We start from the raw sequence: 27,455 nt of genomic DNA on the forward strand, positions 1-27,455 counted from the left end.
CAGAGGAGTACTGGTTTTAATGTGAGATTCATTTTATCAGTCTTCACCTTTCTCCACTACGGTCCCTAAAATTCTTAGATCTTCTGGTCCTTACTCAGAATTCCCACTATATACTTCTTATTCATTGTATACATCTTTCAGCTCCCTCTTAGGATTCAAGGTTATTACAGTTCACAATCTTTATAATATCCTTTGTTCACTTTTTTTTTTTTTTACACAATAGCACTCCATTTTGAAATCATAGGCATCCTGAACTGGCCTTGTGCCCTCCCCCTCAGCTTTCATATAGTGCATTTGTATAATTCTTACTGAGCTGTGTGTGTTTCTTTTCCTGTTTGCGTCCTCTTTTTAAATTGATTTGTAGTTTTAAATTAATTTCACTATTTGGTCTCCCACAACCTAGACACTCTTAGGCAGTTCTTGACTGATAATTTAACTCACTTATGTCCCATTTCAATAATTTAATCATCAGAACCATAAAGGACTACATTAAACACTTTCCATCAACCTTAGAAGAGTTCCACTGTTTTACTTGCAAGGATGTTAGTGATAACAGTTCTCTGAATATAGGTTGTATGGATTAAGGGTTTCTGTGCCCAGGCAATGATATGTATTTGAAAATCCTATGGTCAATTCTGATGTTTTTTCACTAGTATCATATTTTGCCAGATGAAAAAGTGAATATTATATACATGAACAAGTACTATAATTCCATATATCTAAGCATGAGACAGTAATGTAATTGTTACCATACGTTTTTATACTTGCTCTTGGAGAAAATTTGTGATATATTTTAAATGTGCTTACCTTTGTCCAAGGCACATTCTGCTGTGGTCTCAGGATAGGAACCTATTGGGAAAAAATAGATGTTCATATTAATATACTTAGTGTAGTAAACAGATTGAGAAATACTGATACACAAAATTAAAATGAAAACATGGTTAAACTTCAACCATTGTTCATAATGGGTGTCTGCCCATTAATGTCAAAAAGATGTTCTCTCTTTTGTCTTTTTTGCTGAAGTTCATTAAGTAAAAAAGGACAGGATATAAATATTCTGATATACTTCTCAATCTGAGTCTCCAAAGAAAGTCTATTCCTTTGTGTCTTAAGATAAAAATTTTTTCCCAGAAAGAAATATAGAAGCAGATTTATGTTCAAAACAGGAAGATGAAGAAGCAGGTTGAATAGTTTTTCTGATAATAAAAGCCTTATAATACTTGTTTATCAAAAAGTGGTAGTGGAGAGCCAATTAAAGTTAATAGAGAGTCATTTTCACAGTAATAATGCTTCAAACTTTCAGGCAGTGAAACTAGAATGTATGTACAGATAATAGATTTAAATATGTTCAAATTAACTTCAGTACTTTAAAAATCAAAAGACGAAATAGAATCGTGTATTGCTGCACTAAAGCCCAACATTTCCATCGTTTCTATTTTATTCTTCCATTAGATGCAGTGCGACATTTCCAAATATGTTCAGAGACCCACTTGCATCAAAGCACAGAGTTAAATCTAAGAACTCTCATAGCAAATGTGATAATACTAATTACAAGAACTTCAATTAAGAATGAAAGAATCACTCACTTCATTTATATTTTTTGGCATCCTATCTGCCTGGCATTTCAGATGTGGGGAAAAACAGAAAAAATAAACTTCCTTTGTGATCTCCACTAATATGTTGGAATAAAAGTTTTACCATGAATGATAAATAGCATCCACAAAGTAGAAATATATTGAATTTTTTATTCCATACTTAAAGTTTACAAACACAAACAACTGTAACTCTAGAAGGCACCTGAGTGGATATGCTTAGTAAAGATTTGAACTATGAGTTATGGAGTTCTCACTGTTATATAGAAGTGTCCCAGGAGCTCTGGGCAGTGGGAGGAGACCAAGTCTTTGGGTCACCTATAATGTTCCCTCAGCCATTATTCAAGCAGACTCATGAGCATAAGCATGTGCACACACACACACACACTCACTTGAAGGGTCTACATAAGATAATATTTAATTACAGGATTTTGTGGGTTAAAAAAATACACAGACGAGGTCTGGCCCCATGGCTTAGTGGTTAAGTTCGGCACCCCGTGCTTTGGTGGCCAGGGGTTGAGATTCCAAGCACGGATCCACGCTACTTGTTGGTGGCCATGATGTGGTGGTGACCCACATACAAAATAGAGGAATATTGGTACACATGTCAGCTCAGGGCAAATCTTCCTCAGCACACAAACACACAAACACACACACACACACACACACACACACACACACACACAAATACACCCAAATTTAGACGATCTATTTTACGGCCAAAACTAGAATTTCACACTTCCTGGATTTGAACCCTGCCCCTTGGATTACTAGCCAGCCCAGACTTTAGACAATTCACACACTCCTCTCTGAACCTTAATTTTTCACTTACAATGAAGTTGTAAAGATTAAATGAGTTAATAAACATTAGCTATTAAAAACTACAAAACATTTGAAAAGCAAAGATAGCTCTTCGAAAATATTAAATTATTTGGATATTTAAAAATATTTTAACTGATATTTCCAATTTACTGTTCATCTCTCAGTGTGAACTCTTAGTTTGTATTTCTTATATTTTAATATAACTATATTTCAATATAACTATATTTTTACAATTATAATTATATGCAAAATAATTGAGAAACACAAGTATAGATGACAAACTATCATGAAAGAATCAGAGAAATTAAAGTAAAAGTGACAGTTTTTAAAATTTTTTATTATTATTTTTTGGAATGAGGCATTTTAAATGGTATTTAATAGCTGTAATTCTATGTTCTGTGTTTTACTTGTGGTCTGGCATGACAAGAGGAACAGAAAATCTCCTTAAATGACAGGGAGACACTTAAAGTTTTCCACAGGTCAAGCAAGAATACAATTGTCTAATATCCATGGGAGTAAAAGTGTGAGGAGAAAAGAAAGTACAAATTCTGGATAGTCAGCAGTACTGCCAGGTTATAATGAATTTATCACATAAAGACATGTTGCCAACAAAGTCAGAGTTGGACTCACAGAGAAGACAATCTCCAGCTTCTAAAATCTCCATTTCTTTGGCTTAGGCATAGTCAAGCCTTTAAAAATAGGATGAAGATTGCTTGCTCTGTTTTTTCTCGTGGGAACATACACCCCTATAAATGGGAATAATTTGCAGGAAGAAAGACAGGAGACATTTATTTTTTAAAGATTGGGTTTAACTGAACTGAGTATAGGCTAGAATTAGGGGGGAAAAAAGACCAGAAGATAAGAGAAAATGAACAAAATAACAAAAGGAAGAAGAAAGAGACAAGAATAAAACGACTATAGGCTCAACGAGGAAAGTTCTAAATGTCACACTTGAAAGGTAGACTATATGTTTGGCAAACCTTGTTTCCATCAGAAGCTGTATTATAGACCTGGTGATGCTGGTGAAGGTGGGGGGTAAGGGGTGAGTGTAGTGACCGATCTGCATCATTTCATTGTTTTAACTCAGGAATTTTCTACCAGGGCTAATTTCCTCCCCCATCCCCATGAACTGGGACATTTAAGCAATTTCTGGAGACTTTTTTGGCTGTCACAATTGGGGATAGGGTGCTACTGGAATCTAGTGGGTAGAGGCTAAGGGTGGTGCTAAACATCCTACAATTCACAGGACAGCCCCCACAACAAAGACTTATCGAGCCCAAAATATCAGTCATGTGCTAAGGTTGAAAAAGCCTGTCTGATCTAGCAGGGGAGCTGGGAGCCTCTTCCTACCTCTTCACAAACCCTCCCAAATTACGAGACCACATCATTTACACAGAGTGAATCTTCCAGGAAAAAGAGGACTAACCTTGCTTGGTCAAGGGTCCTGACAGAGGACGCTAATTGCGTGAGTAACCTACATAAGCATCACCCATCTAGTACCTAATGTAGCCTTGTATTAAACCTGAGTTGACTAGATACTGGTCACTAGGGTTTTTACACTATGCCAATTTATACCCTACAGGTAATTGCATTCTCCTTTTCTAAGTGTTTTTCAATGTCAGAAAGTATTTTACCAAATTATCTGATTTTAGTTTTATTCTTTTAAAGAACACTAAATTCAAAGCCAGACATTATCCTGTTTGAAATAATTTAGTTTGAGACAAATTATTTGCTTTATCATTATTAGAAATCTGATATCAATTCAATCAGTAACAACCAGGTTTTTTTTTTCTTTGTGAGGAAGATTGGCCCTGAGCTAACATCTGTGCCAATCTTCCTCTATTTTTCACATAGGATTCCACCACAGCATGCTTTGGTGGGCAGTGCTAGGTCTGCACCCGGGGTCTGAACCTGCGAACCCTGGACTAACAAAGTAGAGTGTGTGAACTCAACCACTATGCTACCTGGCCAGCCCCTAACCAAAAGAATTTTCAAGGAAAATATGTTTATTTAATATTACTATTTTTAATTTATACCAAAATAACAACTGAACGACTTAAGCAAAACTAAGATATTTTTCTATTGGATATTACATGAAGATACGATATGTACAGTGACTTGAACTAAAACTAATCCTTGAAAACAGTATAATTGTTACTATTTAATATAAACTAAAATGTAATTTTGCACTACTCTCATTTTGCTCATTTGAGAATATCTCATTACTATCATGTTGCTCAGAGTATTTAAACTATAGGATATAATGTCTCCTTGAAGCTGATTTAGTGCGATTTACAACCTAAAATCATGCCATGTTTCAGTGTGTTAATTGTCTTCAAGGATCTTCTTGATAAAGGCCAAAAATCTGGCAAGGGGGAATTCCTTAAAAACATTCATTAATTACAGATGGATTTCTACAACTAAAAGCAACATGTTGGGGAAAGGAAGAGGGAAAAGATAGGTGAGTGTTATTTATATTGCTATTGCTGTGATTCGAAAGAGAGGTTTGTATTTAGAACAAACGTGGAAATGGTCAAATATGTGTCGGAATGCAATGCCATAGGACCTACACATCCTTCCTGTGTTTTGGGTACAAGAAGTTTTCTTAAGAAAATAGATCTAAGTCAACAGTTATTTCATCCCAGCAGAATCATTATTTTACTCCAAAATAAATTAAATGTGCATCACAATGATTTATGCCCCCTATGCCCAATATGAATGCTTTAGAGTCAGTCAAGATTCTGTTATTTCTCCCACCTTTATTAACTATTAGTATCCAATAAATTGGGCTATACAATATATCTATATAATTTTCAGATATATACAAAGTCAATATTTTATATTATTCCTTATCTCTATTTCTTCAAAGCTACCAAGGAAATAATTGTTATTGCATGCGTGTGCAAGTGTATGTGTTTAGAAGCTGCCTTTAAAATACTTTTATTTCCATACTTTATTCATAATGTAAAGTGTAGAATAACTTTATGTCATGTATGGTCAAAGTTGGATGTATCCATTTCCTAACTGAAATGGAACCAGCCATGTCACATATATCAAGTTTGTAAGCATAAGTCACAAAGCTTACCATGGAAGACTTTCTCCCAGCTACATCATCTTTCCCTGTCAAATCTGTCAGAAGACCATAAAGATAGTGGCAGACTTACTCCACATCACCTTATTTAAATGTTAAGTCCTTAAAATGACCTACTCTTTCAACCCATTTTGAAGGAAATTTTCACTCCATTTTCATTTCCCTACTAACATATGACCCAATTTCAGGAGCAAGTTCAGTAGATAGGTGGTATTCCAATGAAGGATGCTATATATAATATGCAAACTGAACGTACGAGATCAAATACAGCTATTACTAAATCTATTTTTTTTTGTATCTGCTTGTCATAAAACCAGATGTGCTTGTGAACGTAAAGATTCAAAACAAATTCAGAATGATCATGGTGCACAACACATTTTTCTCTCATGAAAGATCGTAATGTTTCCATAATAATTAACGAATAAATAGGTAAGCATCACAAATAGTGTAGTAAGCATTATATTTTAAGGAGAAACAAGAAAGTTTCATATATTGGTGTTATGGGCTGAACTGTGTCCCCTCAGAATTCTTCTGTGAAGATCCTAGCCCCATTAGCTCAGAATGTGATGACTGTATTTGGAGATAATGTCGTTACAATGGTAATTAGGTTAAAATAAGTTCATAAGGGTGGGCACCAATTCATTGTGACTGGTGTCCTTATAGGAACAGATAGGAGAAATGGAATCCTTGTGCACTGTTGGTGGGAATGTAAAATGGTACAGCCACTGTGGACAACAGTTTCCTCAAAAATTAAAAATAGAATTATCACATGATCCAGAAATTCTACTTTCGGAGATATACCCAGAAGAATAGAAAGCAGCGTGTCAGAGAGAGCTTTGTCCACCCATGTTCATAGCAGCATTACTCACAATAACAAAACGTGCAAGCAATCCAAGCACCCATCAACAGATGAATGGATAACCGAAATGTAATATGTACACACAATGAAATATCATTCACCCTTAAAAAGGAAGGAAATCCTGTCACATGCTTCAGTATGGATGAACCTTAAGGACATTACGCTAAGTGAAATAAGACAGTCACAAAAAGACAAATACTGTATGATTCCACTTATATGAGATACTTAGTCAAAATCATAGAGGCAGAAAGTAGAATGGTGGTCACCAGAGGCTGGGGGGGAGGAGATACTGCTGAGGAATAATTGTTTGAGGGGTACAGAGTCTCAGTTTTGCAAGATGAAAAGTTATGGAGATGGATAGTGATGATGATAGCACAGTATTATGAACGTGTTTAACCACTGAACTGTACATTTAAAACTGGTTAAGCTGATAAGTTTTATATTATGTGTATTTTATCACAGTAAAAAAAAGTTAAAAAAAAATAGAGTAGCACACCAAGACACACAGAGGAAAGACCATGTGAAGACTGAGAGAGAAGATAGCCATCTATAGGCCAAGGAGAGAAGCCCTCAGAAAAAACTGTGTTCTCCTTGATTTTGGATATCTAGCCTCCAGAACCACGAGAAAAAAAAATTTTCTGTTGCTTAAGCCACCCGTCTATGGGACCATTATGGCAGTCCTAAAAAACTAAGACAATTGGTAATTTTCAAAGTTAGAGTACAGCTTTACATTAATATAGGGCAGAGGTAAATTTTATCTTCAGTCTTCTCCCACTTTCCGTTTAACATTTATCTTTATCTTTCATGGGCTTCTTGTGCAACCAGTGTTCTCTTGACGTTCCCAGGTTTCAAGGGCTTGTCTCTCAGTGGACTCAGCTTCCCTTTCCTGCCTCTGCATGTACTCTCAAAGCAGTCTCCTCCTGACCTAAACAAAGAGTCCATGACAAAGATTTTAATGACTGAGAACAACTTGGCCTATATCTATCTGTGAGGGTATTTTCTGCAAAAAGTAAGTAATACACTTTTTATAAAGCAAGATTTTTGTGTTATTTTGTTTTGTGTTGATAGTAATGAGCAGGTGTGATGAAACTGCCATCTTCACTCATCGCTGGTGGTAATATAAATTGGAAAGCAATTTGCCAGCATGTATCAAAGTCTTACAAATATTTGCTCCCTTTCACCCAGTTAGTTCACTTCTGCGAATCTCTCAAAAGGACATATCAACAGATGCCAGCAAACATTTATGTACTCTGATAATCTGTTTCACTACTATTTATATCAGCTCCTCTCCCCTCCAAAATGAAACAAGCTGAATATTTTATAACAGATTAGAGAAACTGAGTTGCTCCCACAGATGAGGAAATACTGTGCTTTTATTTGTCACCACGTTTTCAAATACAATTTAATGGTATAGGAATATAAAGTGAGTTTTACAGTTTTAGAGGAACAGATCAGAATCCAATAGGATTCCATTGTGTAAAACCCAAAGAACCAGGAATTCCCTTTATTCTGCCAACTTCCTTTCTTCCCTCTCTCTCCTTGCAAAATAAAGAGTCTCTTTTTATAAGTTAGTTCAACACTCGGAATTCCAAGAAGGAGATATAAGTTATAAGGGTTTTACAGCAGAGTCTTCATCATCTCAGGAGGAGCAGACAGAAAGAGGTTTTCCATAGTTATAACCTGTGAATACAACCTGGTAACTGCTTCGCTCTTAAAGTGACCTGCCTCTCCCTTTTATATCCAAAATAATTGGCAATACTGATATCCAATTACAACTTTCTGTCCTCATTTGGAGGATCAAGAAACAGTCTTCCTTTATTCTCTAGCAGAGGTATCACAGAGTATCTCATGACATAAGACATAAAGACTAAATAATATCCCATACTTTGTTCTATCCCCTTGTTATAAGCTATCCACATTGTTTTAGTGGAATGCAATAGTCTAAACTTTATTGTACCATAATCTCCAAGTGAGAGTTTAACAAATTCACTTTTTCAGAAATAAAGAAAGCATTGTAAATGGCACATGGTCATAAATGCCAATTCATCTCAGTCAGGCAAGACTGTCAGCAGCGTGCCTGGAACATTCCACCACCCAATTCTTTCTATAAACTGAGCAGAGGTGCTTAGAGTCCTTATGACCTAGTATGTACAGAGAAAATTATGGAAGAAAATACATGACAATGCTTTTGGGGATCATTTCTGAGTGGTGATTTCCTTCTATACATTTTTCTGTATTTTCTAATTTTTTCCTACCATGACCATGTATGTCCTTTGCAAGCAAAATCAATGATTTATTCTAAAGAAGCAATGTGTTCATCTCTGCCTATTCTGCAAACATGAGAAACGGGCTGGACCCACCCAGGTAAGCGGGCAAGTACCCCACCTATGCACTAAGCTTCTGTGCCTGGTCACAGTGCTTCGAATGACTCATGTGGACAATACTATGGATAGCAGGAGTCGCAAGCCACAGTGCATCCTACAGCTAGCAACCTTCAACCATCATGTGCTATTTGGTCCTCAGGGATCCCTGAAACACTTGAAGATTGACTTCCATTTCACCTCCTTAGAGGACTTTTTATCTAAAATTCAATTTTCCTAAATTTAGAATCTTTGGGACTGGGAGAATATTGATATCTATATGCATTTCAGGAAACTGACATCCTTTCAGAATTATTTCACTGCTTAAACAACAGGGTATTGGCAAAAGCACAAATTCCTTTTGGCACAGTGTATATGGTGACGACTTGGTGTAAGGGTTGTAGGATTCAGGCACTAGTTTCGCCATTTATTAACTTGTGCTCTTGGGCAAATAACTTATCCTGACTGGGGATGATGATTGTCTGAATAATCTCATAGTGAATATTATCAAGTTTAACAGCCAATCAAGGCCACCCACCCAAATAAATATGTGTACCTGTGAAATGCTCTCTCTCTATATGAGCTACTAGTTTTATTTATCAGGCTTTGAAATCTTTAGTTTGAAATAGCCAGTAGCAACCTGGGAGCCAAATTATACTTTTAAATTTGACTTAAGGACTCTGATAGAAACCTTAAGGGAGTTATTTAAAAAAAAAAACAAAGATTCTACGTAAATGCTAAGCACTACACTGTTATACCCTTAAAATATTCCTCATGAGTGTTGTGAACATACTGTGAATCTGGCAATCCTTAAGAAGGGTTAATCATAATATTCTCTCCCTGTCATGTTCATGATAGGACTTTATAAATGCCCAATCTTCGAAAATTCAGAACCTACAGCAACAGAAACCAAAATAATAGTGGAACTAATGTGGAGCAACAGCAGCACTGTCATTCTGCTGGGTTTGTACATCATCATTCAGAATGTAGCATTAGCACCTCGCGAGGAGGCAGGATGCAGGAAGCATGTCCCTCATTATTTCTGAGAGCTGGACTTGAGCACCAGTTTGGAGATTTGAATGCTCCATTATCATCAGTCAATAACTGGCATTTATGGATCTGTCACCCCATTGGATCACCAACTAATTACATTCATAATCAGACCTCATTTTCCTTTGTCTTTTTAATTTTAACCACAGAGAGTTTTGTCCATGAAGGTCACTTGTTTTATGGTACTGCTAACACAGACACATCATCATTAATACTTTAGTTAAAATATTTCTCTGAAGCTGAAGGGCTGGTTCCTTGTGAATCTTAATCCATGTTTATTGAGAAAGAGGAGATCAGAGTCCTAGATTCCAGTTTTGTCAGAAACTCTGGCTTTGGGCAAATCATTTAACCTGGTTGACCTCGTTTTCTTCATCATGGAATGAAATAATGAGAATTGCAATGTATAGATTCACTCATTTTTGAATATCTTTGGTTCTATACCTAAAGATTCGTTTTGGGAAGACGAGTGGTAGATGGGAGGTTCATGCAGCATCCAGAAACTAGAATTTTCTAATTAATTTCCCTGTTTTCAATTCTATCCTTATCCAATCAATCTTCCATTCTGTTATAAGGACATTATCCAAGAAGTGAATTTTGTTTACCTCATTCTCCCACTAACTTCCCAACAGAGCTTCCCATCACCAAGGACAATATATAAACTTTTTGGTTTGGGCGTTTCATGAAGTAAGTAGTCCCTGCCTTGCTCAGCAATCTCACCTCCCACCGTTCACTCATATCACCCTTCTGTTCCAGAAAAAAACAAACTACTTGCTGTTCCCTGAATATGCTATGTTCTCTTTCACTTCTGAGTTTTTCATATTCTGGTCCTCGTTCCTCAAATACTCTTTTCCTTTTTCTCTCCCTAGCTAAGTCCCTACTAAGGCTAAGTCCTTCACGATCCAGTTTATACCATCCCCCCTTTCCAACTTCCTCCTGGTCTTAGTTATATTCCCCTAAAATGTGTATCTTATATGGCTTGCATTCCTGTATCATAACCCTGCATTGCCTTGTTGTTTAAATGTGTATCTCTTCCAAAAATACTTGTCAGAGGGGACTTCGCTTTTTGATTTCTTTTGTCTAGCACCTAGCACAATGCCTGACACATCACAGGCACTCAGAAAACATTTGTTAATGAATGGATAAAAAATTAACTATATGTTTCACAGAATAATTTATTATTAGTTTGTCTTTTTACATGTGCAAAAATATATACACAAAATATGGTCTACTCCCTTTTACCTTGCAACAGAAAACTGAACATGCTAGTTTAATAACCTAATCAGCCATAACATGCTACGATAGAGATGGTGACTTTCACTGGACTTTCCCTTATCTTTAAAATTACTTTTTTCAAAACCTCAAATTGAAAACCAAAAGATCAATATACCTCATAAAGCACCATTTATATCCTCTTTCCAACAACTGCTCACTTCCACTTCATAGCACACCAGACAGCGAGTTTATTCGTTAACTAGATAATAGCCAGCTAATTGTATGCACACATTTTACGACTAGTCAGTACATACTTTCTCCTATCCTCTGGGTTGAAAGGCATAAATTCAGGGAATCAATTTTCTAGTCATCCTCTAAAAATACTTTTTAAATTGAGCATCCACGTGAAGATAGTCTGGGCACCACTGAAGAGTAGTTTTCTAATACATAACTTGCCGGATACAAGTTCACATTTTCAAACAGATATGCTATCATGGCTAACTTATACTAAAAGCATTGGAACTGAAAGTAGGAAAAACAGATACACACTTATCTGCAGGTTTCAGATCTTCTATAAAATGAGATGATCAAAATAGATTTTTTTTTAATTTTAAGTTTAGAATTCTTATTTGGGAGAAGAAAATCTCACAAAAGTCTGGTACCACTTTCCTTTAATATATCCCCAACACACATACAAACATGCACACACATGTGTGTGTGAACACACAGCTGGAGGTATAGTTGTCAAAGAATAAATATTTCTTCTGAAGATAAATATATAATTTTAGAAACATCTTAATACTTTACACTAATTTTAAAGAAAGGTCTTAGTGTTCTTTTGTAAAATGTATTTTACAAAGTGTCTACAAGGAGAACTAGAGTGCCACTGAGGGAAAAAAAAAAAATCACACTCTTCAATACAATTAGCCAAAGGGGGTTTGTATGTGAACCACTGTCTAACATGCCATCGGATTATTAGAAGAGAGATGCTAGAGAAGCCTGGACAAAGAGGATATCCCAAGGCTAGGAATAAGGGCTAGCTGTGATTCATTAGTAAAAGGCAACGGTGAGATTGGAAGATGAAAATTAAGTGAATTATATCTAAGTGACCAACATTAAATAGTTCCCTAATTGAAGCTTTACATGAGGCCCTATGAAGAGTGTAGCTATATGGAGCTATGTAACATATCAAGTAATATAACAAGTCTAAAGCACCAAACACTGCCTGAAACACAGCATGTGTTCAAAAATTTTGTTTCCTTTTCCTGAGCTGGGTTAAAACTTTTTAAGTTGAAATTTATCCTTAATGAACTTTTAGAATTTCTCAAAAGGACTCTTTCCTCCGTCCAATAGATATTTACACATTTTTTTTTCCTAAGATACTACTTCAACCTATTCTATTGGTTAAATTTTAGTTTTTGTCAGATCTCCACTTAGATATCTTTCTCCAGAAATATTCCCTGGTGTGTTCGTGTGTGTGTGTACATGTGTATGTGTGTGCATGCATGTGAATAAACATAGTATTTTCTCAGTAAACACATGCTGGATATCCTAAGATGTACTGCATATAAATTAAAAAGTAGGTAAGATTAAGATTTTCTAAAAATTCCTAACCACTTCAGACCCATTGATTGAAGAAACACATATGCATCTTTAAAAGATTATTGAAAATATTGGACCATTCAAAATTAAGGTAAGTTACAAATGTATTAATTGAGAGAAATAAAAAGAATCTTCTCTAAAACTCTCCTTTAACAGAGGAGGAAAACTAGGTTGAGAGAAGTTACGGGACTTGCTCAGGCTTACGCAGGTCCTTCGTGGCAGACCTACGCCTGGCCCCTGAGTGCTGAACTCCCCATCCAGTACATGCTGTCACTGGGGAAGAACTTCTGCACTGAGCATAAATAGCTCTGAGTTATTCATGCAGAGCATAAAATAAGGACACAAAAGGTTGACTGAGGAGCTTTACCTCCTTAATCATTCTTGTCTGTCAAGTCCTCAGAGTTATTATCGTAAACCTCCATCGTTTAACAAGTATGTGAAACTAGCATGCTATGTTGAATACTCAGGATATCCTCGTAATGCAAGGAAATTTTATTATTTTGCAGGTGGTATATCCTCTTCCCTGGAAATTGCCTAGTTTAATGCTATTCTTTTAGTGAGTAAATCATAAATATCTGTTAACTGACTTACATTGAGTGTACTTCAAGATATCTGAGTAGACAAGCCCAAAATATAAAGTTATGTAATTTAAATTCATGAAAGTAAATAACCAATTGTTATAGAATTTATTATTTACGCCTTTATGTTTATATTTAACCATCCTGTTTAAATTCTTCCCAGGTTACCAGAGATGATTTTCATTCTTTTAAAATAAAAGAATAGGATAATATTGTAAGCTTTCTCCCATGCAATGGTAATTTTTGAGGGTTATTTCTAGAAGTAAATTTGTTATAGATTCTGTGTATATATTGTATTCTCAAATGATATTTTTATATATCTTTAGTTTTTTTTGAGCAAGTATATTGTACAGTGCAATGAGAAAATAAATTTCCAACTTCTATCTTGCATGAAATATCTGAGCTAACAATTTGACTTAGAAGGAATAGAATCCCTTTTTTCTTTTCATAAGACTTCCCCTTTCTACAAAAGCTTTAATAGCCTACTGAATCATGACAAGTAAGCCTTTATATGCTAGGGTAGACTGTTCTTTCTCTTGATGAACTAACAAATTAAAATGTAATGTGAAACCACGACACTGGGAATATTGAGGAGTAGCCACTGATGTGGGAAAGGATCCATAGTTAAACTAAGATGTACATTTTAATTATAATCTTATCAAATTGATAATAAAGAATAAAATACACTTAAAGGAATCCAAAGGAACCACAATAAATAACACAAGAAAGCTATGTCGTACCCCTTGTTGTCTCCCCTACCTTCTGCTGTGGGGCCCCCTCCTCTCACCCTCCATTCCTCCAAAGCCTTATTTCATTATATCTTGCCAAGAATTAGGAAGAAATCAAGTGATTTTTTGCCACCTTCATCTCAAGCTAAGATAATTATTCATTAACCTTTTTTTTTTTCTTAAACTTGCTTTGCTCAAGAGTAAAATGAACCACAGTACTTATCAGCTCTATGCAAATACAAGTGATACTGAAAGCAACTGACTGCCAGAGGTTAGCTGCAAATCCATTAGTGATTTTAAATAGGGGCTAGGGGAGAAGATTCTTGGTGAGTTTGTAATAAAGCTGAGTAACTGCAGAAGTCACAAAATAAGATGATGTAATTTGCATTAATATGTCATTAGACAGATTCACAGAAAGCTTAAAAGAGTGCAAAAGGTTTCCTATAAGATGACCAAAGCCATATTTGCTCTCCATATCTCTAAAAGTAAAACATTATTCTTTGACACATAAAACATTTAGTTCTTTTGTTTGTTTGTTTGTTTGTCCCTAGGAAGATTAGCCCTGAGCTAACATAGACTGCCAATCCTCAACTTTTTGCTGAGGAAGATTGTGACTGAGTTAACATCTGTGTCCATCTTCCTCTGTTATATGTGGGACACCTGCACAGCATGGCTTGATAAGTGGTGCATAGGTCCACATGTGGGATCCGAACTGGTGAGCCCTGGGCTGCTGAAGCAGAACGAGCAAACTTAACCTCTGTGTCACTGGGCGTGCCCCTATGTTTAGTTTTAAGGGTCATATTCTAGGAATAGCTATACGGAGCAGGAAGATAACATACCCAGAAAATATTTTTGTCAACTCTGAAGCACTCATATATGAGAGAAATATTTAGAATTTACAAAACATACTGTAGAAAACTATAAAGTGTATACTAAGGGAAAAATTTAATGGCATAATTTTCATTTGAGCTCACAAGTTTTTTATGATTTATTTGGCGTTAATAAACTTTCAGTCACTGTATCCATAATTTCTACTTAAGGAAAAAGGAATTATTAAAATCTAATCTCATATTCTAGAATTACAAATCACTGTACTGTTTGCCTTGCTCCTGTTTTACAAATTTGCTTCCAAATCTATGGTAAACTTTCATAAGGGAGCTCTCAAATCAGACACTTTGTCATCATTAAATCATCATGACACTTTTTATTTTAAGAGTTTTTAATTAGCAGATCAATGATGTAATGAAGGCCATACTGATTCATTCAAACCAATTATGAAGCATTGGCTCTTTGATGGAGCTGTGCAAGTTTAAAACCTGAAGAAAATTTCAATGTCAATATGTATTGCCCATGAATATGCGGGGGACTGGAATTGGCCACCTCAAGATATGTCTCTTTGGCATGAGGATTATTTGGGGCTGGTTACTTTTAAAAACTGCAGACAGGAAAGAAACTCTGAAAAGTAGAATCTAATTACCCTTTGTTAAGAACATTTACATTTGTAAAGGAAATCTCCATCTGTAAATGTGTCTCCCTCTCTGTACCAGGAAGAAGCAGGGATGACCTTATCTCTAGAAATTCTTATCAATGCATAAGGTAAGGACTTAAATCTGCATGATAACATAACTCTTGTTTACTGTACTTTTCTGGTAATCTCCCATAACTGACTCCCCCCACCCCCAACATCCTGCTTTGCCTTTGGCTGAAGATGATACTTCAGGTGGTGTCTTCAGCCATTTTGGTGAGTTGCTCAGTTTGCCTGAGCCTCTCCCATGAACACATCTTACAAAGCTTTGTTTAATTTTTCCCTGTTATTCTGTCTCATGTGAAATTAATTCGTTGTCTGGCCAGAAGGACCCAGAGCAGGTAGAGGAAATGTCTTCCTTCCCAACAAATATTACTGGCATTTAATATGCATGTATATAATGGTATGGGCAGGGTTTGGTGTAAACAGGGTTTGGGTGAATATAACTGTTTACACCAGAAAAATTTGGCTTAAAATCTGTTTAGGAGAGGAAACTCTAGTTGAATCTGGCTAGAGTTTTTGGAAGGAATGCAAGAACAATCCTAATTAATAAAAAGGAACAAAAATAAGAAATAGCATATTTTTGTTGTTTCTGCTTAACATTAACAGCAAGTAATATTTAAGTAACAGAAAGCTTATTATATAATAATAAATAGAGAAATAATAAGGGAAATACAAAATCACCATTAGGCAAACACCACAGTAGTAACTGTTGCAGGCAATATTCACCAATGGATGCTAACATAATTGGGTGAAGCAGGATGTTCACATAATCACAAAGAATCTCTCCCAATATATTTATTAGTTACAAAGGGAAAAATAGTAAATTTATGGTGGAAAGATCCAACACATGCTACCTTAATCAAGGACATCCTGAGAGGCAAAATATATCATATATCCCCCAAAATGATGAACTGAGAAGGACACAACATTACTTCTGCAGTATTGCCAAAAATGCATAACCTCTCTCTCCTCATGCAAAATACCACACAAACTCAGAGTGAGAGACATTCTACAAAATAACTGACTGGTATGCATCAAATGTTTCAAGGACATGAAAGATAAGGAAAGGCTTATCCACTATCATAGATTAGCAGAAAATAAGGAAACAGCAACTAAACATAATCTGGGATCCTAGTTTGGGTCCTGGAATAGGAAAAAGATACTTGTGGAAAAACTGGTGAAATTCCAATAAAGACTGCGAATTACTTAATACTACTGTACCAACGTTAATTGTATAATTCTATAAAGAAATTTTCTTATGACTATGTCAGGCATTAGCTTAGGGGAAGCTGAATGATAGGTATATATAAACTCTTTGTACCATTTTTTGCAATTTTTCTGTTGATTTAAAATTATTTCAAAAAACTTTAAGGCTATTATAACAAAGCTTCAGGTAGGTAGTGAGATAAATGAAGCCACTGCACTCAGAAACTTTCTTTGTAACCACCAAGTTATTCCAATTCACCATTTTGCTGAATTTTATAATTACTCATTTTCCTAGGTTTTTTTCTCCAAATAAATTGATGAGAATATATTCCTTCTCTATATTTCATTATCAATAATATGAACCAAACCAATCACTTAAGCCTGCGTTTTCTATCATCATTTTATTTACCTATCCCAAAATCTTATCTTGTCTATTATATTATTTCTTCAAAAACAAATATTTATTGATTGCCACCACATGCCAGGGACTAAAGATGTAAGATTACAATGTATCTACTTGCATAGATTAATGAGGTCTAAAAAAAAGCTTATGAGATTTACATCTTACATATCTACTGTAACCCATTACCATCTAAGAAGAAATCATTTCAAAGGTAATTGACACATTTGCCTGCATTTAATGGTTACAGTCTTGCTTGAAAAAATGATAAGCATCATTGAGAGAAGATCAAGAACCTGAAGAGTTTTGCCATCAGTGTATTTGTATATAATGGTATGAAGTCATACAGGCAGAAGAGATGAAATAAATTACCAGGTAATGAAAATTTTGTAACACGAACTTCATGTCTCTGGAAGAGAATGTAAGAAGTACAACAGGGTGTCAGCGGCAGAGGAGCACAGAGGACGATCCCTGGCTGGGATTAGCAAGCAGACGGGTATTTTAAAGTCACTTGCAGTTAGCAGCAGTTTTAGATTCCCATTTTTTACTAATTTTATTAACTTTGTATTTTTAATCACAAATTTATTTTCTGTTTTCCCATATTTCACTAAAAGAAACTATTTTATAAAATATTTTATTTCAATAAAAGCATAATCACAACTGTATAATGATGACACTGTCAGTAGTAAACGATGGAGTGGTAGAGAGTACCACTTCACAGAGCTTAAAATGTTTATTTATCAGCTGCCAGGTGAATGTCCAAATTTGCTTATGAGATCTGAAATTGGGCCATGGATATATAATGACTAACACTTTAGGCTGCACTCAAGTTGAACCTAGTGTGTTGTGACTTTCCTGTATTATGGGTAAACGACTAAGGATGACGACAATAAGCATTTACAAGTAAATATAAAGATCTAGTAATTATTTCAACTGAGTAAAAAAGAGTCAAATCCACTATCATTCAAAATTTAATTGATATATTTAGTTTTCTCTGTCGATCTTCTTTTGTCGGTTTACCTTACGTTCTCTCTCCTAAATACATAAATTTTGTAAAGAAATGAGAATTTAATAAGATTCCAGAAGAAAAAGATTAAGGAAGGGAGACTGAAAAAATATCAGGCAAAAGGGATTTGGGACACCTAATAAGATGGATAAGGGAAAAGAGGATAAAAGAACATACCACAAAAGGTCAAAGACCTGGGAGAAGATCAAAGCTCCATGAGAGAGGAAAAAAGTAGGAAAATGTACATCTGAACAATGTGTGTAACTTTTCTCTTATAATTAGTAGAAATTCATAACATGAAGTACAAATGAACCATGAAGTTACAATTTTTCAAAAAGTGTTTTTTCTTTTTATTCTTTTAAGCACATCTCAATGTACAGGAATATAGTACCAAGCAATATTTTCTATTATGGAAAGTCACGACATAAAAAAATAGGGTACAAAAACCAGCTATTTCATTAGGGACAGTAGCATTTTATTTAATTAATTAATTAATTTAGTAAGTTAGCTTTTTTTTTTGAGGAAGATTAGCCCTGAGCTAACATCCATTGCCAATCCTCTCTCTCTCTCTTTTTTTTTTTTTTTTTTGCTGAGGAAGATTGGCCTTGAGCTAACATCTGTGCCCATCTTCTTCTACTTTATATGTGGGATGCCTGCCACAGCATGATTTGATAAGCAATGCATAGGTCTGTGCCCTGGATCCGAACTGGCTAACCCTGGGCCACCAAACTGGAGCACGAGAACTTAACCACTACGCCACTGGGCCTGCCCCAGTAACATTTTATCTTAACTCCAGAGACACAAAATATAACATTAATCTTGTGCAATAGAAAAAACAGTTACAGGGGGAGAGAGCATAAGAAAGACCAAATATCCACCAAGTAGATTCCATGTGGTTTATAACGTTTTAAAATATTTATAACTTTTTAAATTGGGCAAATTTGGTCAAATTTTAAAGTATTATTTTATCTACCTGAGGTTGATGTACAATAAGGTGTTAGGTGTTTAAACAAACATTTAACTCTTTCGTATTTTCCATCTGGAGTGAAAATTAACTCTAAAGTGGAAACAACTTAGCAGAACCCTCTGCTTTGGTTGTGGCTTTGCTCAAAAGGCCTGCATGTCTCTCTAAAGCTTTCAGAAATTGACTCAAATTCCTTTGCTGAATGTATTGCAATATTCCATTCTCTAGGACAGGACCTGGCACATAATAGGTGCTTAATAATTTTCTGGCTCACTGTCCCCTATAACATTTCTTGTCTTACATACCTTTAGTATTTAATATAGCTTAGTTTATATTATTTTATTTTTATGGATCTGTTTGTTCTTTCTAAAAACAGATTGCACATTAGAACATTTCAGGAGCCAGGCCCCTATCCCAAGTGGAGAAAGTTCTGACACAAAACCAAAGTAGGACCCATAAAGTAGAATGACTCAGCCTGTAGACAAGATTCTGTTTTTCAGAGCCACTCGATGAGGTTTTCAGTGCATATCTACCATGGGGAGTGCACTGAACGTCATACAAGGTAAAGTTCATAGGCTGTAAATATACCCAAATAATAAATTATTTGCTCTAAAATATTTCATCCTGCATTGCTTTCTCTGTTCACAAGGCCAAGACCTTCCACTGAGGCAGAAAAAAATCAACATCTTATCTGTGGGATTAAAGTCTTTTAATTCAAGTTGGAATTTACCAAGAGAAGTAGCAATCAAATTTAAGGTGAACAAACCATTCTGGCTACTAAAATCTCTCTTAAAGTATATATTTCCTAGATGAGCTTCAATTCTATTCCTACCTTCAAACACGGAGCTTAGGCACTTGAGTAGATATTTTATTTATACTTACGGAATAAGTAAAACAATACAAATAATTTTTCAACTCCAAAGGATCAAAGACTATCTTAGCAGGCTCAAACCTCTTTCTGATCTGTTCGTGATTTTCCTCTAACTCTAACGTAGACGCTGGGATAGCTGGTTCAGAATCTTGACTTTCCTGTTCATCAGCCCTCTGTCCTTAGATTTAACTTAATTCTGAGTTTTAAGTTGCTCAAATGTAGAAAATGACAATTTTCATGGCTTGCTCTCTTGGACACTTTTTTAAAATGAGAAAAAAGAAAGGTAAAGCATTTTAAAAGATGCTTATCCTCATCATAATCATTATGCTCACCATCATCATCATTTTCTTCGTTTTCCTGCCACAAAAACCTCTTTCCTAAGAGCCCCGAGAATGACACCTGGCCACTGTTTCAGCTGTTGTTTTACTCCGTTGGTCATTATTTCTTTCTCTCTCAGAAATCTTGAAACCTAACTGACACTTTGCTGCCCACTGCAGGAAGCAATGGGGAGAAATCAGCTTCCTTCTGCCTGGATTCTTCGGTCGCTTTATCTCTAGTGTTTTGTTGGTTATTCTGTGATGTATTACTTGAAGAATCTTGTTTATAGATATTTTCATCCTGTGAACTCAATACTAGTTTGATACATATAAAGATAACTTTGATCAACTATTATATTCATTGTACCAACTGAGAAAAATGACGGGGAGTTACTGCATATTAACAATTACTTGTTGTTAATTATAATGACAATATAGATATTCACACAAATTTTTGTCCTACCTGTTCAGTTCTTATATTTCCTACTTTCCTGCTAATTGTTTAATGAATCTATTCAAAACAAAATGTGCGTTGCCTAGAATGGTGTCAAGTATTATAGTAGGCAATAAATAAATTTTGAATGAATAAATACATGGATCTGTACTAATTTACCAGTACATGTGAAAATCCAAACTAGTCTCATAGCAAGCATGGTCACTAGTGCAGTTTGAACAGGTCCTGGTGTATTTTGGATGAAGAGTGAAGATTTAGTACATGTCATAAATTTATAAAATGAACAAGAGGACGTAATAGGTGAATGCACTGAGGTTTATTTTTAACAGTTCATAGTAGGAGGTATTGGGAACGTTTCCTCAAAATTTCTATTATAGTTAAACCTTGTTAGAAGTTTTTTCATGGACTAGAAAAAATGTTCCTTGAATTGTCATTTTATGATGTTCTGTATTACTATCAATATGTGGGTTCTCAGCTGAAGCTTGAAGACATTTTTTTCTTTTATACAAAAGTCTTCAGTTAATTGCATTAGTTATCATGAGATTACATCTTTAAAAATAAAAAGTGTACTGAAGTTCTTTGTAAACTGTGCATGTATTTGGTCTATAAAAGACTTGAAAGATCATAGAATCATAGGTGTATTTTTTGAAAGCTGAAATGGACTTTAAAGATGATAAATTTAAGGAGTTTGTTTTGAATCTGTGCAATTATAATAATGACCTTTAATTCCTTCCTAATGGCCTAGAAGGAATTAATTGGTTATTTCAATATGAGGGCTGATCTTGTTTGGAATTTTAAGAGTCTCTTATTTCCCATAATGGGTTCTATCAAGCTTATCTCAAATGTTCTCAAAGTACATTTTTAAGAGCCTTCACATTCTCCCACCACTGAGTCTCTTTCATCTTTCTTCGACATTATTTGCAGTGAAGAACCCATTTTTCTTCCTTTGTAATTTTGCTTTGGTCAAGCTACCATTAATATCTTAGTAACAGTCTTTTATTTCAATTATGTTTCATATACTGAGACTATTTTGTCATTGGAAATCAGATACTATTTATAAAAATCTGTTTTTTACTTAACGGAAGTTACAAGCTATCAGGTTTCTAAATAGCTGCTATGCTGCCATCTTCTGGTTATCTTGTAAGATATTTTTAAAGCTTATAAACTTTACTAAAAACCGCCTCTTGATGCAATTTGAAATATTAGAAAAATAAATCCGTATTAAGTTGAAGAACAATTTGAATGATTACAGCTACCGTATCGAGAGTTCATTTGGCCTGGAATCCCAAAGAATAACGATAACATCTTATGTATTTCTTTTAAGTAAAAGTTGAATGGGTCACCAAAGATAGAACAGCGTTTTATCCCATGATTTTCCCTTGGAGATTAATGAGAAGGTTTCATGACATTTTTCTATCATATTACCTTTTACACAATTTTTCTCATACCTTTTCAATGTAGCAGCAAGATGAATGCTCTCTAAGTGTGAAACTTTCCCAAGTCCACAATTTCTAGTATTATTAATCAGCGGTGCTATTTAATGGTGTTGTGTGTAGCACTGAACCATTTTGCCAGTTTAATCGCCTTGTTTTCAGTTTAGAACTCTGCCAGCACCTACAGTAGCAGGACAAGGCAAAGGACCACAAAAGGATGGCTGGAGAAGCCAGGGTTTCATGTCTTTAAGAGCTTTTGCATTTTTAGGGATCCTTAAAACCTATAGAGCCTGATTTTTTTTATGTTAGTTTAGTCTAATGAGTTTCAATATTTTTTGTTTGTGTGTGTATGTGAAAATCCCCATTTGCTCCGCTAGCATTCTCAAGTCAGTAGCCTTGAGACACACAATCATTCATAGAGGAGATGAATTGATGTCTCACACTGAAAACTGATTTCAGAATGTAAGATATTACAGACATTGCTTCAAAGTCAAATCAGGAACAATGTCTTCAAGGCCTACCTATGCTCTTTCAGATGACTATATGAGAGTATAAATCATAATAGCTCATTGAAAATCAGAATGCAAATGGCCCCAGTAAATGTTTGGCAACAGAGGATTTTCTCAACTGTTTATTAAGTGCAATCCAAAACCTAAAACAGCTGAGACAGGTACTAATTTTGTCCCTGTTATTAGTAATTAGTGATGAAATTTAATGGTGTTTGTAAGTAGCTCTCAAGCGTTTGCCATATTAAACAGGGTTTAAACATAAGGGGCCATTAAAATGCAGTTTTTAAGCTTAATAGACTTGGGCAAACAGGGATTTTGAATAATCAACACCTCTGAGAGCATATGCCAAGTTTAAATGACAAAATCGGCCCATTTATTGTGGGCACAGAGATGACCTTGTAACTGCTGGATACAGTGTGCATTTATGTGAATTGTACCATACCCAAATGGTAGATAACTATTCTGTTTACTAAACTGTAAGGACCTGAAATTCCTGTCATTACTCTGCCATGGCAAAATTATTTTTTAGTGTCCTATATTCACAAAAATTGCTGTTATCATACGTTGATAGATATCAATTGAATGGATATTCTCTCATTCCATAGCTTTTATACTATGAATAAAACAGACATCTTTATAAAATGTGGTGGCTGATCCATTTGAGGTTTCTGGTTTTTTGTTTTTTTCAATAGTTAAAAAAACGTCTTTCCTAATACCCACAAACAACATGTAATACTCTTACCTGAGTCAAACTCATGGCTTTGTATATTCATTAGCGGGAAACTAGCTGAACTTAAGTATTAAAACACCCATGCATATGTCTACATTATAAATAAGATTAAATAGATAGATACGTTTGTCAATATCCCTCTACTATATCTCTTTTGTGCTTTTAAGAAAGATTATCCCTATCAGGAAAAAGCCTAATAAATTATTATACTCAAAATTCATTCCTCTGATACACATCCTAAACCTAAGCACAGAGGGGGAAAAACTAACAATTTATTCAATGTTTAAAAAAAGAGTTTCAAATTCAACTCAAGACAGATCATCTTAGAATAAGGCTACATAACAGTAAACATATCTCATTTTCTTCTCTTTGTTAGTCCCTAGAGGATTTCCATTAGTTTAATCTCAAATTCCAGTTTACTTTAAGAAAACGTTATAAAGGATGCAATAAATATTCAGATAAAAACTTTCATCACTACAAAGTTTTGGAGGATAAAATTGACTTTTAGTTGCATGATAGAAAAATTTTAGGAAACGCAACCTACCACTTCTTAAGATAGAAGAATAATTAAAAGAGCTCGAGAATAACCAAAAGGAGTAAGAAATACTGGGATTGAATGTAATTCCCCTGCGCGTATCCATCTTCTGTTCTACGCCAGGCACTATGCTAGATTAAACACACAACTGTGCCCAGCACATTTCCTGCCTTCAAGGTATTCAGAGTCCATCAAAGGACTTAGACAGGGAAACTCCTAACTAGTAAACAGTGTAATAAGGGTATTGAATACAGTGTTTCAAAAAGTGTAGATTAAGGGCCCGTTAATGATGCCTCGGATGACTGAGAAATGCCATGTGGACTGGGGCCTTAAAGGATGCTTAGATTTTTGCCAGATAAAGGAGTGGGTATTTGAAGAAACAAAAGTGGCGTAGTTAAGAGTTTGGAGTCTTTAAAGTTGACGTTTATTTAGTGGGCAGGTCATAGGGATGGCGAGCTTGTCAGTAGGGCTATTGCAGAGAAGGTATATGGGAACAACGTAGGGGACAAAAACAGAAAGGTGAGGGAAGGACCTTGAATGTTAAGCTAGTCAGACAACAGGGAGAATTAAAACTCTTTAAGGAAGGGATGTGTCTTGATGATAATTAATAACTAACATTATTCATTGGCTATTTTACGTGTGAGATCTAAACTGATCTTCACAACAGCCCTAAAAAAGACATACTATGTTCCTCATTTTACAAAAAGTAAAACCAAGGTCTATAGAAGAGGAATATTTTATCTGGAATCAAGTAGGTAGTAAATGACTCAACCTGGATTTCTCTCTAGAGGTCACACTCATGTAGTCTGCTAAACTGCCAACTTGACCAGACTGGGTTTTTGAGTGAGAAAAAATTAGAGAGAAGAGACCCTAAAAGCCAAAGAGAACAGTTAAGAAGATGCTGCCATAATCTAAACCAGAAATATCACAGGTCTAAATGAACACAGGGAGAGGCTGGGCGGGAGGCAGCTTTACCTGGAAGCCAGGAAGCTAGAGCTTCAGGGTCCTCACTGGCACAGGGCCTGCCAAGGCCCTGGGAAGAGCCCCAGCAGGGCTTCACATGGTCATATACCTTTGTAGCATTTGCAAATGCATTAACCACAAATGGTTAATGCTGCTGTGTCTTTCGACTCTGCCTTCCGGTCTGTCACATTTTTGCTCCCATCCTATGGTGTCGGAAAGGTCACGTTCATTTGGCAGTCTGTCTAAAGTGCTATTTGGGGCATATATTTAGCTTGGAAATAGTGGGGTCTATTATGCAGTTTGCAATAACATCCCTGCATAAGTAAGTTATGGAAAACTACCCCATTGTAGGAAAAGTTATCAGGAATATTCCTGGGTCAACTCATTTAGATTTGAGATATGAAGTTATAAGGTCAGAGGTCTGATTGCAAACAGTTTGGAGGTCCGTTGGCACTCAGCACAGGAATTATATGGATAGTGGAAGACAAAGGAATGGAACCAGAAACAAGTCTGAGGAAAATTTTGAATCATCATGCAAGTAAATAATAGGCAGAGTACTGTGTTCTCACTGACACTGAGTCAAAAAGGGACGTCAAAGAGGGAATACACCGTATAGGTAATGGAACATATACAATTATAAACATGCCATCATCTTTCTTTTCCTTCCTTTTTTTGGTGGGAATCAAATGAAATAGGTTTGATCAGCATTTCTTTGTTGTAGGGCATACACTACAGCAGTACTTCAAACAGCAAATCAGCCTACGTACTCAGTTGGGTGTTTTATGTTTCCCATTGTATCAGATCATGTCTTAGTGCAGCTGACACATCTTCTCCTGACAATGTCTGGTGGTTCCAGACTAAACAGCAAGTAAAATTGCCACTGACAGCAAAATGATCAAACCATACTAGAGAAAAGACAACTATGTTTCCATTCTCTATAAAAAAAATGGTATTACAAGATTGTTGTCATGTGAAGAGGTGATTGATGTGTATACAACCAAAAAAATAAAGGAATAAAAATGTTATGGAGTTGTGTCGACAAAAAGGTAAGGTTGTTTTTCTGAATTTTGAAGTATTTGTCAGTCTTTTTACACATGCAATTTGTGATTACTCTTTTTCTAATTAAATATAGACTTTCAAACAAAGTTTCGTATTCTTAAAGAGGACCCCCAAAATTATATCAAGCTTTGTCCTACAAAACATGGATTTATCTTTGAGTCAAAAGAAAACAAGAACAGTAACAAAGAGGCTGGGATATTTGACAAACTATTTTTTTTTTTTTTTTTGAGGAAGATTAGCCCTGAGCTAACTACTGCCAGTCCTCCTCTTTTTTGCTGAGGAAGCCTGGCCCTGAGCTAACATCGTGCCCATCTTCATCTACTTTATACTTGGGATGCCTACCACAGCATGGCATTCCAAGTAATGCCATGTCTGCGCCCGGGATCCGAACCAGAGAACCCCGGGCCGCCAAGAAGCAGAATGTGTGAACTTAACCGCTGTGCCACCGGGCCAGCCCCCTTGAGAAACTTTAAAAAGACAAACTTGCTAATATTCTGTAAGCGAACAGAGTGAAGAGTCAGAGAGAATTCCAGGGTGACTTCTGGGTTGAATACTGAAAAGGATTCTGAGTTTGCATAGAAAACAGTTAAATTTCAGACATATTATGTCTGAAGAATCAAGGAAACATCTGAAAGAAAATATACAGGAGGAAATATGCAAGAATATATACAGGAAATATGTGGCTCTGATGTTCAGGAGATAATAGAAAGTAGTCATTAAATTTTTTAAAGACTTTATATTTTTAGAACAATTTTAGGTTCATAGTAAAAGGAGAAAGTACAGAGGTATCCCATATATCCCCTTTCTCCACATAGGCCTGGCCTCTTCAATTATCAACATCCCTCACCAGAGTGGTATATGTGTTACAATTGATGAACTTACATTGACATGTCATAATCACGCAAAGTCCACAGGTTATACTGAAGTTCACTCTTGGTGCTGTAGTTCTATGGATTTAGACAAATTTACACAACATGACAGTATTATACAGAGTACTTTTACTGCTCTAAAAATCCTATGTATCACCTATTCATCCCTCCCTATTCCCCCAACTCCTTGAAACCACTAATGTCTCTACTGTGTCCATAGTTTTGCCTTTTCTCAAAAGCCATGTAATTGGAAACATACAGTATGTACTCTTCTCAGTTTGGCTCCTTTCATTTAGTAATTTGCATTTAAACTTCCTCTATGCTTTTTCATGGCTTCATAGCTTCTTTTTTTTTTTTTTTTTTGAGAAAGATTAGCCCTAAGCTAACATCTGCCGTCAATCCTCCTCTTTTTGCTGAGGAAGACTGGCCCTGAGCTAACAGCCATGCCCTTCTTCCTCTACTTTACATGTGGGACGCCTACCACAGCATGGCTTGCCAAGTGGTGCCATGTCCGCACCGGGGATCCGAACCGGTGAACCCCGGGCTGCCGAAGTGGAACATGCGCATTTAACCACTTCACCATCGGGCCAGCTCCCATAGCTTATTTCTTTTTAGCACTGAATACTATTCCATCATCTGGATGCACCACAGCTTATTTATCCATTCATCTACTGAAGGACATTTTGGTTGCTTCCAAGTTTGTGCAATTATAAATAA

General features: G+C 35.6%; 1 protein-coding gene across 44 annotated transcripts in view; it reads right to left on the bottom strand.

The window, feature by feature from the left end:
• The window catches only part of PTPRD (protein tyrosine phosphatase receptor type D), a 2,079,533-nt gene that overhangs the window by 1,297,835 nt on the left and 754,243 nt on the right, over nucleotides 1-27,455 (bottom strand). For all 44 annotated transcript variants that reach the window (XM_070590645.1, XM_070590643.1, XM_070590639.1 and 41 more), the window contains one exon: nucleotides 808-849. The gene's annotated coding sequence lies outside the window, so the exon portion shown is untranslated. The remainder of the gene's footprint in view (nucleotides 1-807; nucleotides 850-27,455) is intronic.

The sequence above is a fragment of the Equus przewalskii genome, chromosome 22 (genome assembly GCF_037783145.1).
Source record: "Equus przewalskii isolate Varuska chromosome 22, EquPr2, whole genome shotgun sequence".
NCBI lineage: Eukaryota > Metazoa > Chordata > Mammalia > Perissodactyla > Equidae > Equus > Equus przewalskii.